Below are 14,863 nucleotides of genomic sequence, written 5' to 3'. Positions count from 1 at the left end.
AAAACATGAAAACTTTTTAATAGAACTCTTTCATCATGTCAGGGACTTCTCCCTTATCGTTTAGTCAAAGAAAACCTTGGGTCATAATAAAATCTTTAAATCAATACATATGAACACATCGACCGATGTGGCCACCTTACACAACCGTCGACATCTCGACGCACTATCCACAGGACACTCTCTGCAAAGTCTCTAACATTAACCAAGATACCATAACATAGGTCGGAACAGGGCCCCGATGTACCCAAAATGCATATGACACATATATATACATATGCACTCCGAGTCGGCAACACTCCGAATAGAAATAGAGTTCACCAAACCAGCTGATAGCCCGGGAACATCCTATAGTGAGTGTCCTCTACTCATCTGTCTGCACCTGTGTGGTATGAAACACAGCGCCCCCAGGCAAAGGGACGTCAGTACGAATAATGTACCGAGTATGTAAGGCAGAAATGAAACAACATAACAAGATTCAAAGGATAAGAAGAATTTAGGAGTCTACCTGTACCTGTGACTGTCGCTAAGGACCATGAATATGCATAATGTACTTTCGAAAACATGTATATATGTATATGCACCTTTACCCATTCACTCCTTTGAGCTTCACCCCATCAGGCATCATATCATAATGGCCCCCTCAGGCAGCCCCTTCGGGCATCTCAATCATCATATACTAGCTGATCAGGTGGGTTGCGTATATAACGCCATAGCCCTTTCCCCTTCCCCATAAAATCATGTCATACATATGTAAAACATCAAAAGACTCCCTTTGAAGCAACTTTTAGTTAAAAATGGGAACTTCTTCCCCTTTTTCATTTGTCTCCTTCGAGACTTAAAAATCAAATATGAAATGCATATAAATAAAGAAACCTCACGAATGTTCCCTTCGGGACTTAGACACCATTATGGAAACATACGGCCTATAGATGCCCCTTCGGGACTTAAGAAGTCAAGGAACAGTCATAAAAGGGCTACGGGAACATCAAAGACTGAAGTACTCCTAGTGCTTCTAAGAGTAGAATAATATGGAAGCTCGCTTACTCATTTGTTCGTTCATATCATAGCATCATGCCAAAATGAAAGAAAGGATAGCCTTAACATACCTTTTTGGTTGCCTTAACTTTAACTACTCTGTCACGACCCAACCCCGTAGGCCGTGACTAGTGCCCGAGCTGGGCACTCGTACGCACTCATTAATCAGAATCGGCATACAAATACCTACACATATACAAAGATCATACGTAATCTCCAAATTGTCGCATGGACAAGCATATATATATCACAGAAGCCAGCAAGGCTATCATAAGGCGCAACATCCCAAAATATATGCAACCGCAAGCAAGGCGCCATGGCGAATGGGACCGCCAAAGCACAAATCATACAAACACGGTCTGAACAGTAGCCAATCACAACCCACATATATATGTCTCTGAGACCTCTAAGAATAACAATAGAATCATATGACGGGACGGGGCCCCGCCGTACCCCTGAATAAACATATGCATATACAACGGGAGAGTCTGTACCAAAATATGGGCTCCAGAACAAGGAAGCGCTCCAAAGTAGCAGAATAGGTGTCCTAGGCTGGTGGATCACCAAGATGGGCGTCTGTACCTGCGGGCATGAAACGCAGCCCCCGAAGAAAGGGGGTCAGTACGAAATATGTACTGAGTATGCAAAGCATGACATACAGTAAATAGGATCATAAGTGGGACAAGAAGTACAGTAAATAAGTACAATATGCAAAATACCAAAATATTTAGTTTCGAAACACAAATCATGCATGGGGCTCAGGAAACATGGTCGCCACCCCGTCATCTGGCGCCATAACACAGCATAACACCAGAAGATTTCATATCTCCGTAACCCAACATATCACATAACACATCATAACGCCATACACACCATAACACCAGAATATATAAACGAAACCCGGCCCTCTAGCGAGGAGCTCGGCGAACCATATCACATCATACTCCGGAATATATCATAGTGCGCACGACTACATAACCGGCCCGGGACTCGGCGAAAGATATATCAACCATATGCACGAACAGAGTCGTGAGTAACCATATGCATAAAAATCATCATTATAGACTCAATAGATAAGTAAGTAATCAACACTCGGGGGTCGGGGTGATAGCTATATTAAGTTCTGTCACAAAGTCGTTGAAACTATACAAAGGAAAGTCGCGGGACCCACGGACGAGTATCATCCCAATCCGAGCCCGCCTAAGAAAGTTAGAGTCATTATACGCTACAGAACCTCCGACAAGCATTTCAAGGCGATCCGGTTCTGTCTATGCAAGTTACGGCCATTATTAGACATAGAATCCTTTAAGAACAAAAATCTTTAGGCGACACTTGAAATCCAACCCTACCAAAGACATAAGGACCATAATTCTACTACATTAAGAATGTCAACGTTAAGAGGCGAATAAGAATCGTAGACATGCTCGGATCGTAAGAATGGAGTTACCTCGAGGCTCCTGTCATAGCCTACTTATAACTAAGACATGCCAAAAGAAAGAAAGGTTGGGCTTTACATACCTCGTCCGCTCTCAAAGCTAATCCAAACCTAAGTCTCGGGCTCCCCAAGATCTACAACAACATCATTGATACCAAACATTAGCTATAGGCATTTAGGAATTCAATTCCAAACTAGCACTTTATCTATAGAAATTTGGGCAGCATTTCCCCTATAAATTCAACAACCCCGAGAATTCAACTCGGCCAAATCATCAACAACAATACCAACAACCATGTTTACAACATCAACAATCAATTCAAAACGCATCCTAACATTAAATACTCTTTTCTACATAATTCAACAACATTCCATTATATTCAATTCAACTACATACATTCAAGCCAACATCCACACTCACATGTTCAAATACTAATCCGAGATCATTCAAACACGATTCAAGAACACTTCAAACAATCCGCACAACATTCAAAACAACCCAACCAACACTCTATTCTACCCGAAACCATCCCAAACCCGAGAACAACAACAACACATTCCTCTCTTCCAAATTCATGAGTTACATAAACAACCCACACGTTAACAATGTCATTTTCATCAATATGAAATCTACATTAAAATCACGTTACTTCCAAATCAGCTCACGACACTTACAATTTCAATTTGAATCATTAAACTTTTATCATCAACATAGAACCCATAACACTAACACCCAAAATACTACATAAAATTAATTCATTCCTTGGCACACAAGGGAGGCCATATTCGGCCACCACCCCAACCTACCAACTTCATGATTCTCATCTATTTCAACACACTACAATAACCAAACATGCTAAATGGAATTAATTCATCACTCCTACACAACACACACCTACACGGCTACAAGCCATCCACACGGCTCAACATCAACATGCATACTTCCATGAATTTCATTCATTTCTACATACTACAACATACACAACCACTCATAACACATGTAAAAGAAGATTAAACCTTACCTTTTTCCACTTATCTTCTTACTTGGCTAGGGTTTGTTCTTGCAAGAATGAATGTTTTGTTTGTTCCAACAACTATCCCACGTTAAAGGGGACCCTCCAATTGGTTGAATTGCTAGAAGAAAATAATTTTTTGATCACTATTTTTGGACCTCAATTTTTCTTAGCTATGGCCGAATGCTCCTTCTTCTTTTTCTCCAAGCTTCTACAATTTTCTTAAGGGATGAAGATGATGAATATAATTGACTTGGTCATCTTTTATTCATATATGAAGAATCCAAGTGGGCCTTGGCCCACACCTTTGGCCAAACCATGTGCCTACCACTTGGCCCTGGCCAATTTCATGAATTAATAACTTTTAAATATTCACTTTTAACCCTAAATTTCCCTTAATATCTCATGCCAATAAAATCATAAGCAACTTATGCCTTAAAACAAAATCGTGGTTAAAAGCCTCTACTTCGTATCCCGGAATAGTCTTGTCCCTAACTTATCATGGTTAACTCGGATTGTCCCAATGTACAGAATACGGGATATAACATCCTCCCTTTAGAACATTCGTCCTCGAATGTTAAACTAGTCCTACAGGGTCTTATAAGCATTTTTTGGGGGAGTTTCTTTCATAGCTATCACATACAATCCATTCATCAATCAACATAACCAATTAAGGAATTTAGATTACCTGTAGGCATCGGAAATAAGTGGGGATACTTCTTCTTCATCTCTTCTTCAGCTTCCCAGGTCATTTCTTCCCTATTATTGTTCCGCCACAATACCTTAACGGAAGCCACATCTTTATTACGCAATTTTCTTACCCGACGATCTAGTATGGCTATAGGCTGCTCCTCGTAGGATAGCTCCTCTGTGACCTGGATATCATATATAGGGAATACTCTGGAAGGGTCACCAATGCATTTGCGAAGCATAGACACGTGGAATCTGGATGCCTTTGCTCCCAAATCATTGGTAGATCTAATTCATAGGCAACCTTGCCTATCTTACGGACAATCTGATAAGGCCCAATATATCTCGGACTGAGCTTCCCTTTCTTGCCGAATCTCATCACACCTTTCATGGGTGACACTTTCAGGAATACCCAATCACCAACCTGGAACTCTAAATGTCGACGTCGATTATCTGCATATGATTTACGTCGACTGCTAAGGTGCTAATAACCGTTCCCGAATGATTTTCACTTTATCAACTGCTTGATGGATCATATCTGGGCCAATTAATTTAGTCTCCCAATATCAAACCAACCAATTGGTGACCTGTATTTCCTGCCATATAGAGCCTCATACGGTGCCATCTGAATGCTAGAATAGTAGCTGTTATTATAAGCAAATTCAACAAGTGGCAGGTGATCATCGACTACCTCTGAAATCAATAACACAGGCCCGCAACATATCTTCTAGCGTCTGAATAGTACGCTCGGCCTGTCCGTCAGTCTGAGGATGGAATGTTGTGCTAAGACTCACCTGGGTCCCCAATCCTTCCTGAAATGATCTCCAGAAGTTAGCTGTAAACTGGGCACCTCTGTCGGTGATAATAGATATGGGAACTCCGTGAAGTCTTACTATCTCCTTAATATATAACCTGGCATAGTCCTCAGCTGAATAAGTAGTCCTGACTGGAAGGAAATGGGCTGATTTTGTCAGCCTATCAACGATAACCCATATGGAGTCATACTTCTGTGAGGTGCGAGGTAAGCTTTGTAATGAAATCCATATAAATTATTTCTCACTTCCAAGTCAGAATCTCCATCTCCCGTAACAATCCACCGGCTTCGATGCTCGATTTTAACTGGCGACAATTTGGGCATTGAGCGACGAACTCTGCTATGTCCCTCTTCATACCATCCCACCAGTACAAGCATCTGAGGTCATGATACATCTTCGTCGACCCTGGATGAACAGAATACCGACCATAATATGCCTCGCCCATAACTTGTCGCCGCAGCCCTATGACCTCGGGTACACATAACTGCCTCTGTGTAGTAGTACTCCATCAGGTGTAACCTCGAACGGGGTCTTCTCCTTTTCAAGGGGTGTGTCTCTATATCAAAGCGTGCCAGAACAGGGTCCTCATACTGACGTCGTTTTACCTCTTCCATAATAGAGGATTCAGCAATTCCTCAAACTGAAATCCCAGTATCTCCAGAATCAATCAAACGGACTCCAAGGCTAGCTAGTCGATGGAATCTCACGAACCATTTTTTCTTTTTTGATGGCACGTCCGTCAAGCTGCCCATAGACTTACGGCTGAGTGCATCTGCTACAACATTGGCTTTCCCAGGATGATATAAAATATCGACATCATAGTCTTTCAGCAACTCTAACCACCTCCTCTGCCGCAAATTCAGCTCCTTCTGCTTAAAGATATACTGGAGGCTTTTGTGATCCGTATATATGTCAACATGAACGCCATATAGATAGTGTCTCCATATCTTCAAAGCATAAATTACCGCTGTTAACTCCAGATCATGAGTAGGATAATTTCTCTCGTGCTTTACGGAGCTATCGGGAGGCATAGGCTATAACTCGCTTATCTTTGCATTAATACACACCCTAATCCAACACCAGAAGCATCACAATAAATAACATAACCATCTGGTCCCTCAGGAAGAGTCAGAACTGGAGCTGTATTCAACTTCTCTTTCAGCAACTGGAACCTGCGTTCGCAAGCATCGGTCCACTGGAACCTAGCTGCCTTCTTAGTCAGCCTTGTTAAAGGCGCTGAAATTGAAGCAAACTTCTCCACAAATCTCCTGTAATATCCCTTTAGTCCCGAGGAAAACTACGTACCTCAGTAGGTGTCGTAGGTCTAGGCCAATTCTTTACGGCCTCAATCTTCTGGGTATCAACCCGAATGCCATCAGCTCCAATAATATGCCCCAGGAATGCCACTGAAGTTAACCAGAATTCACATTTAGAGAATTTAGCATACAATTTCTGGTGCTGGAGCACCCCAAGTACCGCTTTCAAATGATCTGCATGTTCCTCTTCTGATCGTGAATAAACCAAGATATCATCAATAAATACAATCACGAACATATCTAGGAGCGGCCTGAATACCCGATTCATCAGATCCATAAACACTGCTGGAGTGTTGGTCAGCCCAAAAGACATCACTCGAAACTCATAATGCCCATATCGGGTCCTGAATGCAGCCTTGGGAATATCTGCCTCTCGTACCCGCACCTGGTGATAGTTCGACACGGAGTCTATCTTCGAGAAACACCTAGCACCCGCAACCGGTCAAACAAATCATCAATCCTGTAGGAGGGTATTTATTCTTTATGGTTACCTTATTCAGCTGCCTATAATCAATACACATCCGCAGCGACCCATCTTTCTTTCTCACGAACAACACCGGCGCTCCCCAGGGTGATGTGCTGGGCCTGATGAAGCCCTTCTCTAATAAATCCCTCAGCTGCTCCTTCAATTCTTTCAATTTCGCAGGTGCCATTCTGTACGGAGGAATAGATATTGGCTGAGTATCTGGAAGCACATCTATAGTGAACTCTATCTCTCGCTCAGGAGGAAGACCTGGGAGCTCATCTGGGAATACATCTGGAAATTCATTAACCACTGGGACTGACTGAAGAGTCGGTGCTTCTGCTTTCAAGTCATGCACATGGACCAGATGATAAATATAACCTTTTTGAACCATCTTTCTTGCCTTGAGGTATGAAATAAACTTGCCCCTCGGCGATGTTGTATTTCCCGTCCACTCTATAACGGGTTCCCCTGGGAATTGGAAGCGAACTACCTTCTTCTGACAGTCAACATTAGCATAACAAGAAGCTAGCCAATCCATACCCATAATAACATCGAACTCAGTCATATCTAGCTCTATCAAATCTGCTTTAGTGCAACGGCCACATATAATTACCGAACAATCTCTATATACCTGCCTTGCGATAACAGAATCTCCTACCGGTGTAGCTACCTCAAACGGTTCTATCGGTTCAGGTTTTATCCCAATTCTACTAGCAACAAGGGGAGAAATATACGATAAAGTGGAGCCTGGATCTATCAATGCATATACATCTCGGGAGAAGATCAATAATATACCTGTAACCACATTAGGTGACGCCTCCTGATCCTGTCGGCTAGGCAAGGCAAATATGCGGTTTGAGGGACCGCTAGAACTGGGAGCTCCGCCGCGGCCTGCTGGTGTTGGCATACCCCGCCCCATAGGGCACATAGCCATCGAAGAGGAAGATGAACCAGCAACTGACCCAGTAGGCTGAGCTGCACCACCTGAACTACCCCCAAGTGGACAATCTCTCATAAGATGGCCCTGACGGCCACAAGTAAAACAAGCACCGGTGGCACGATAACACTCCCCAGGATGATATCTCCCACAGTGAGAACACCGAGGTGCAGGTGGCCTCGACTAGCCAGGAACCTCGTCCACTGCCGAACCCGAAGCCACTGGAGCTCGACCGGCTCACAATACCGGTACTATCTGGTCTCTACCCCGTGAACTGTAGGGGTGTACTCCGTGCTGGCTGGGAAGGGTATTGCATCCAGGCTGTCTTTGAGGCACGTTTGCCTCGAGACTCTCCCGAGAATAACCGACTGATCTAGCCCTCTTGGGCGGCCCGTCATGTCCTGTTCGGGCGACGCCCTCTATGTCGGTCCTTTATACCCTGGGCATGCGCCTGTACCCGCGCAATATCCATCCCTGGCTGGGAAGCCATCACCAGACAGCTATCGACCAAGTAACGATCCAGCCCCATCACGTATCGATGCATCCGATCAGTCATATCAGCTACAATAGTGGGTGCATATCTGGCCAAGGAGTCAAACTCTAAGCTGTACTCTCGAACACTCCTGCCACTCTGCCTCAGACGCAGGAATCTATCAACTCTGGCCCGCCTCATCTCCGGAGGTAGAAAATAGCCCAGGAAGGCCTCTGTAAACTCGTCCCATACAGCCGGAGGAGCACCCTCGCCCACCGACTCCCAAGACTCATACCAATTAGCAGCTACATCATGCAACCGATATGACGCCAACTCGACAGACTCAGTCTCAGAAGCCTTAATCAACCGCAACGTACGCTGCATCTGCCGAATAAACTCCTGGGGATCCTCTGCGGGCTTTGACCCGAAGAACTCTGGAGGATTACAAGTCAGAAAATCACGGGCCCTCAAACTATCATGTCTGTCTTCTCGATCACCCCTAATCCATGCTCGCGAGCCTACCCGCCACTAATCGGTCAAGAATCGGGACCGCATCTCTCTAGCCCTATCCTCCGCCCCGGGCCTGAGAGCCGGAGGCTCGGGCACTAGAACCGGGAGCGGCGGTGGGCCGCCCTGTCTGCGGCTGCTGCGCCCTCTGCTTCCTCGATAGCGGCGGTGCAGCGAGCTCGGCTGTCGGGAGCACAACCCTCCCGGCTCGGCCCACGGTCCCCGGTAACTCTCGGCACGGCTGGTCTCTCCCGTCTTGTCGACTTGCCGCTTCGGGGCTGTCGCTTTCCTCGGAGGCATCGCTATAAACATAACAAGTCGTTAGGGAGGAGTCATCCTGATAATACAGCTCTATCGCACGATCTAAGATCAGAAGGAAAGATAACAACCTAAATGTCCTGTAGCTTCCTGTTTATAGATGTGGTGCACAACACACCGATAAACAAGACTCTACCAGACACGGTCTGTAGACATTCCGAGGACGAACCGCTGTGATACCACTTTTGTCACGACCCAACCCTGTAGGCCGTGACTAGTGCCCGAGCTGGGCACTCGTACGCACTCATTAATTAGAATCGGCATACAAATACCTACACATATACCAAGATCATCCGTAGTCTCCAAATTGTCGCATGGACAAGCATATATATATCACAGAAGCCAGCAAGGCTATCATAAGGCGCAACGTCCCAAAATATATGCAACCGCAAACCGACAAGGCTGCCATGGCGAATGGGACCGCCCAAAGCACAAATCATACAAACACAACTGAACAGTAGCCAATCACAACCCACATATATGTCTACAGACCTCTAAGAATAACAACAGAATCATATGACGGGACAGGGCCCCGCCGTACCCCTGAATAAACATATGCATATACAACGGGAGAGTCTGTACCAAAATATGGGCTCCAGAACAAGGAAGCGCTCCAAAGTAGCAGAATAGGTGTCCTAGGCTGGTGGATCACCAAGATGGGCGTACGCCACTGCGGGCATGAAACGCCCCGAAGAAAGGGGTCGGTCGAAATATGTCGAGTATGCAAAGCATGACATACAGTAAATAGGATCATAACTGGGACAAGAAGTACAGTAAATAAGTACAATATGCAAAATACCAAAATATTTAGTTTCGAAACACAAATCATGCATAGGGCTCAGGGAACATGGTTGCCACCCCGTCATCTGGCGCCATAACACAGCATAACACCAGAAGATTTCATATCTTCGTAACCCAACATATCACATAACACATCATAACGCCATACACACCATAACACTAGAATATATAAACAGAACCCGGCCCTCTAGCGAGGAGCTCGGCGAACCATATCACATCATACTCCGAAATATATCATAGTGCGCACGACTACATAACCGGCCCGGGACTCGGTGAAAGATATATCAACCATATGCGTGAGCAGAGTCGTGAGTAACCATATGCATAAAAATCATCATTATAGACTCAATAGATAAGTAAGTAATCAACACTCGGGGGTCGGGGTGATAGCTATATTAAGTTCTGTCACAAAGTCGTTGGAACTATACAAAGGAAAGTCGCGGGACCCACGGACGAGTATCATCCCAATCCGAGCCCGCCTATGAAAGTTAGAGTCATTATACGCTACAGAACCTCCTACGAGCATTTCAAGGCGATCCGGTTCTGTCTACGAAAGTTACGGCCATTATTAGACATAAAATCCTTTAAGAACAAAATCTTTAGGCGACACTTGAAATCCAACCATACCAAAGACATAAGGACCATAATTCTACTACATTAAGAATGCCAACGTTAAGAGGCGAATAAGAATCGTAGACATGCTCGGATCGTAAGAATGGAGTTACCTCGAGGCTCGTGTCATAGCCTACTTACAATTAAGACATGCCAAAAGAAAGAAAGGTTGGGCTTTACATACCTCGTCCGCTCTCAAAGCTAATCCAAACCTAAGTCTAGGGCTCCCCAAGATCTACAACAACATCATTGATACCAAACATTAGCTATAGGCATTTAGGAATTCAATTCCAAACTAGCACTTTATCTACAGAAATTTGGGCAGCATTTCCCCTATAAATTCAACAACCCCGAGAATTCAACTCGGCTAAATCATCAACAACAATACCAACAACCATGTTTACAACATCAACAATCAATTCAAAACGCATTTTAACATTAAATACTCTTTTCTACATAATTCAACAACATTCCATTATATTCAATTCAATTACATACATTCAAGCCAACATCCACACTCACATGTTCAAATACTAATCTGAGATCATTCAAACACGATTCAAGAACACTTCAAACAATCCGCACAACATTCAAAACAACCCAACCAACACTCCATTCTACCCGAAACCATCCCAAACCCGAGAACAACAACAACAACACATTCCTCTCTTCCAAATTCATGAGTTACATAAACAACCCACACGTTAACAATGTCATTTTCATCAATATGAAATCTACATTAAAATCACGTTACTTCCAAATCAGCTCACGACACTTACAATTTCAACTTGAATCATTAAACTTTTATTATCAACATAGAACCCATAATACTAACACCCAAAATACTACATAAAATTAATTCATTCCTTGGCACACAAGGAGGCCATATTCGCCACCACCCCAACCTACCAACTTCATGATTCTCATCCATTTCAACACACTACAACAACCAAACATGCTAAATGGAATTAATTCATCACTCCTACACAACACACACCTACACGGCTACAAGCCATCCACACGGCTCAACATCAACATGCATACTTTCATGAATTTCATTCATTTCTACATACTACAACATACACAACCACTCATAACACATGTAAAGAAGATTAAACCTTACCTTTTCCACTTATCTTCTTACTTGGCTAGGGTTTGTTCTTGCAAGAATGAATGTTTTGTTTGTTCCAACAACCACTCCACGTTAATAAGGACCCTCCAATTGGTTGAATTTCTAGGAGAAAATATTTTTCTGATGAAGATTTTTGGACCTCAATTTTTGGTAGCTATGGCCAAATGGCCTTCTTGTTTTGCTCCAAGTTTTTATACAAGGTTCTAAGGGATGAAGATGAAGAATATATTGACTTAGTCATCTTTTATTCATATATGAAGAATCCATGTGGGCCTTGGCCCACACCTCTTTGGCCGGCCACTTGGCCTTAGCAATTCATGAATTAATAACTTTTAAATAGTCACTTTTAACCCCAAATTTCCCTTAATATCTCATGCCAATAAAATCATAAGCAACTTTTGCCTTAAAACAAAATCGTGGTTAAAAGTCTATACTTCGTATCCCGAAATAGTCTTGTCCCTAACTTATCATGGTTAACTCGGATTGTCCCAATGTACAGAATATGGGATATAACATACTCAACACTTGTCCTCCCAAGCTCGTAAATCTACATTCAAGAGAATTCATACTATTGTTAGGCTTAGCGTCATATGCTTATCTTAAGCCTTCAAATTAAACCCCTTTAGAATCTGTCAAAATTCGAGCAGCATCTCCCCTATATCTTCTACTCCCTCCAATCTTCAACACAACTCCCAAAGCACAATAAAACACCAATAATTCCATAATCAAAAGACTACATTCAAACTATACTCAATTCAATCCCAAAACTTCTTTTCATAATCAATCCATAACAACAACTTCATACAACCCCTTATACACTCGTATACGACAATTCCTTAACATTATTATTATTGCTCATAACAAGATTATGCTCAAAACATACTAATAATTATAACTCAAGTCAATTCACAACTCAAGATATCATCAAATGCATATTTGAACTTTTCCTCCAATTTTCTTCTCCTCAAATCTTAACATAATTACCAAACAAACTCATAAACATGAAACTAATATGAAATCTTACCTCAAAATTCAAGAACACTTCAATTCCTGGTTTTTCCACCTTAAAAATACTCACTTAACATCTTCAAAAAGAGGAGACAAGTGTAGACCTCACTTGGAAACCCTTAACCACTTTAATCTTCACTTTGATCCTTAGTTTAGGCTAGGAAATTTGTTGGAATATGTTTGGAGAAGTTTCTAAGACTTCCTAGGACTTGGGGCTATGCTAAAAATGAAATAAAAATGACCAAAATTTTCATATAGAATTATAGGAATATATGTGCATGTTGTAGAAGTTGGAAGAATGTTCTACAGGATTTGGGATATGTTTAGAGAGGTTTGGATATTGGATGAATGTTGTGGAAAATTCTAGAGAGGTGTGGAGGTGAGAGATGGTGAAAAATTGATGAAAAATGATGAGTTAGAGGGGTATTTAAAGGTGTGTGGGTCGGGTTAATCTCCATTGGGCCGAATTAGTGGGCCTTAAGTGAGTTTTTAGAGAATTCGCGTAGATTTACAGGCTTTTGGCAGTCCGTTTTAAAATGCCCATAACTCCCCACTTCGATGTCATTTTTGACGAACGATTTGTTGCATTGGAAACTAGACTTCCTGAACTTCAATTTAGGCTTTTATTTCACTTCAAAACTCCTGATATACTAGGAGATATACTCCTCTAAAGTTGACCCAAAATTTATGTCCAAAATTCTGCCAACTTTTTTTAAATTTTCGACAAACTTATTTTCATCGATTTGCTTGGTCCCGAAATCTTCCGAAACTCTCCATACATGCTATTTATCATTAATTATACTTGATAATGGTCATTTCCTTTGGTTCCGAGGTTGTCTTTCCAGGTTACGACTTACAAGATCGTAATTCATCCTTTACTTCATTGTTACGTACTTCCCATGGCTTGTACCTTCCAAAACTTCACGGGACGTCTCCAATACTCCATTAATACGGTGAAATACTTGGCGTGCTCATGCTCTGACAGTGCGAGGTGTAACAGAATTAATCATTTTACTCAAATCTCAATTTTTACATATTCAATTATTAGAGTTTTATCACAATTAATTGAGTATTTAATTGTGATTAGTTCTATAAATTGATCACTATATGAAAAATAATGGCCACAATTGAAATGATTATTTGTTAGTTCAAATATGGCCTTAATTGAAATAACCAAATTCATTGGTATAAGTTAATTAAGGTCATTAGCCTTTAATTTGTTTGATTATGCCAATTATGGCCTTAATTTAAATACCCAAATTCATGGTACTAACCTAATTAAGGTCATTCCTGCAAATTAGCTCCTAATTTGGTCAATTGGTTATTATCAGGTCATAATTGAAATGTTCAATTAATGGGCATTACTTTAATTTTGACCATCTGTTAAATATCTGCATGCATGCCCTCCCCGCAAATAGGTATACATAGATATACACATGCGTATACGTATACACACATGTATATCTACATATGTGTATAGGACCAGGGCCTTTCCCCCTGATTTAAAATCTGGACTGAGCCCAACCCAAAAGGGCATGACCCGGCCTGGGAATCCACGCATAACAATGTGGCAATACCCCTCCATTCCCTCATTTTGCAAAACCAAACACACCCTATACGCGTCTCTCTCTCTTTCACCTCCCCAAACCCTAAACGCCGCCTCTCTCTCTCTCCTCGTCATCATAGCTAAAAATGGCAAAGTCTCAAGTGCATCATGCTTTTACCAGTCTGTGTGACCGAGAAAGTCAAAGCATTAAACACTTCCACCATTTCTCACCTAATCCAACCCAAACAGAGCATAAGTAACATTTTCCTTTGCTTTTTATTCAAATTAACGGTCAAAACTCTGTGAATCCTTAATGTATTTTGTTTGTATTTGTTTGAAATTGTGAATTTGATTAGTTCTTGAAGAACCTTTTGGATCGATCACTTTTGGGTCAAATCTGGCCTTTGATATGTTTGTTTGGCTCAATCTCAACCCTACGACACTCGAATGTGAAGAAGAAATCCAAGTATAGTCTTGTTATTAGTTCTGTTGGTTCATTAATATGATAGATGTGGTGCTATGGTTTGATCAAATGAGCTAATAATGCTATAAATGGCTTAAATATGCTAGTTCTAAATATTCAGCCTATTTTGCATGATGTCCTGACCCATTAAAAGTTGATCATGTTTTTGCTTCTAGGCTTTTGTTACTTCCTTATGGTATATGGGAACTGATGTTATATGTCTTTATCCTGTATACTAGAGATCTTGTTTTAACTTGCTTGCTATTCTAAATGTGAGTCCAATGATTTGTAGCCATG

Source organism: Lycium ferocissimum, chromosome 6 (genome assembly GCF_029784015.1).
Source record: "Lycium ferocissimum isolate CSIRO_LF1 chromosome 6, AGI_CSIRO_Lferr_CH_V1, whole genome shotgun sequence".
Taxonomy (NCBI): Eukaryota; Viridiplantae; Streptophyta; class Magnoliopsida; order Solanales; family Solanaceae; genus Lycium; species Lycium ferocissimum.
This window is presented reverse-complemented; position numbering follows the sequence as displayed.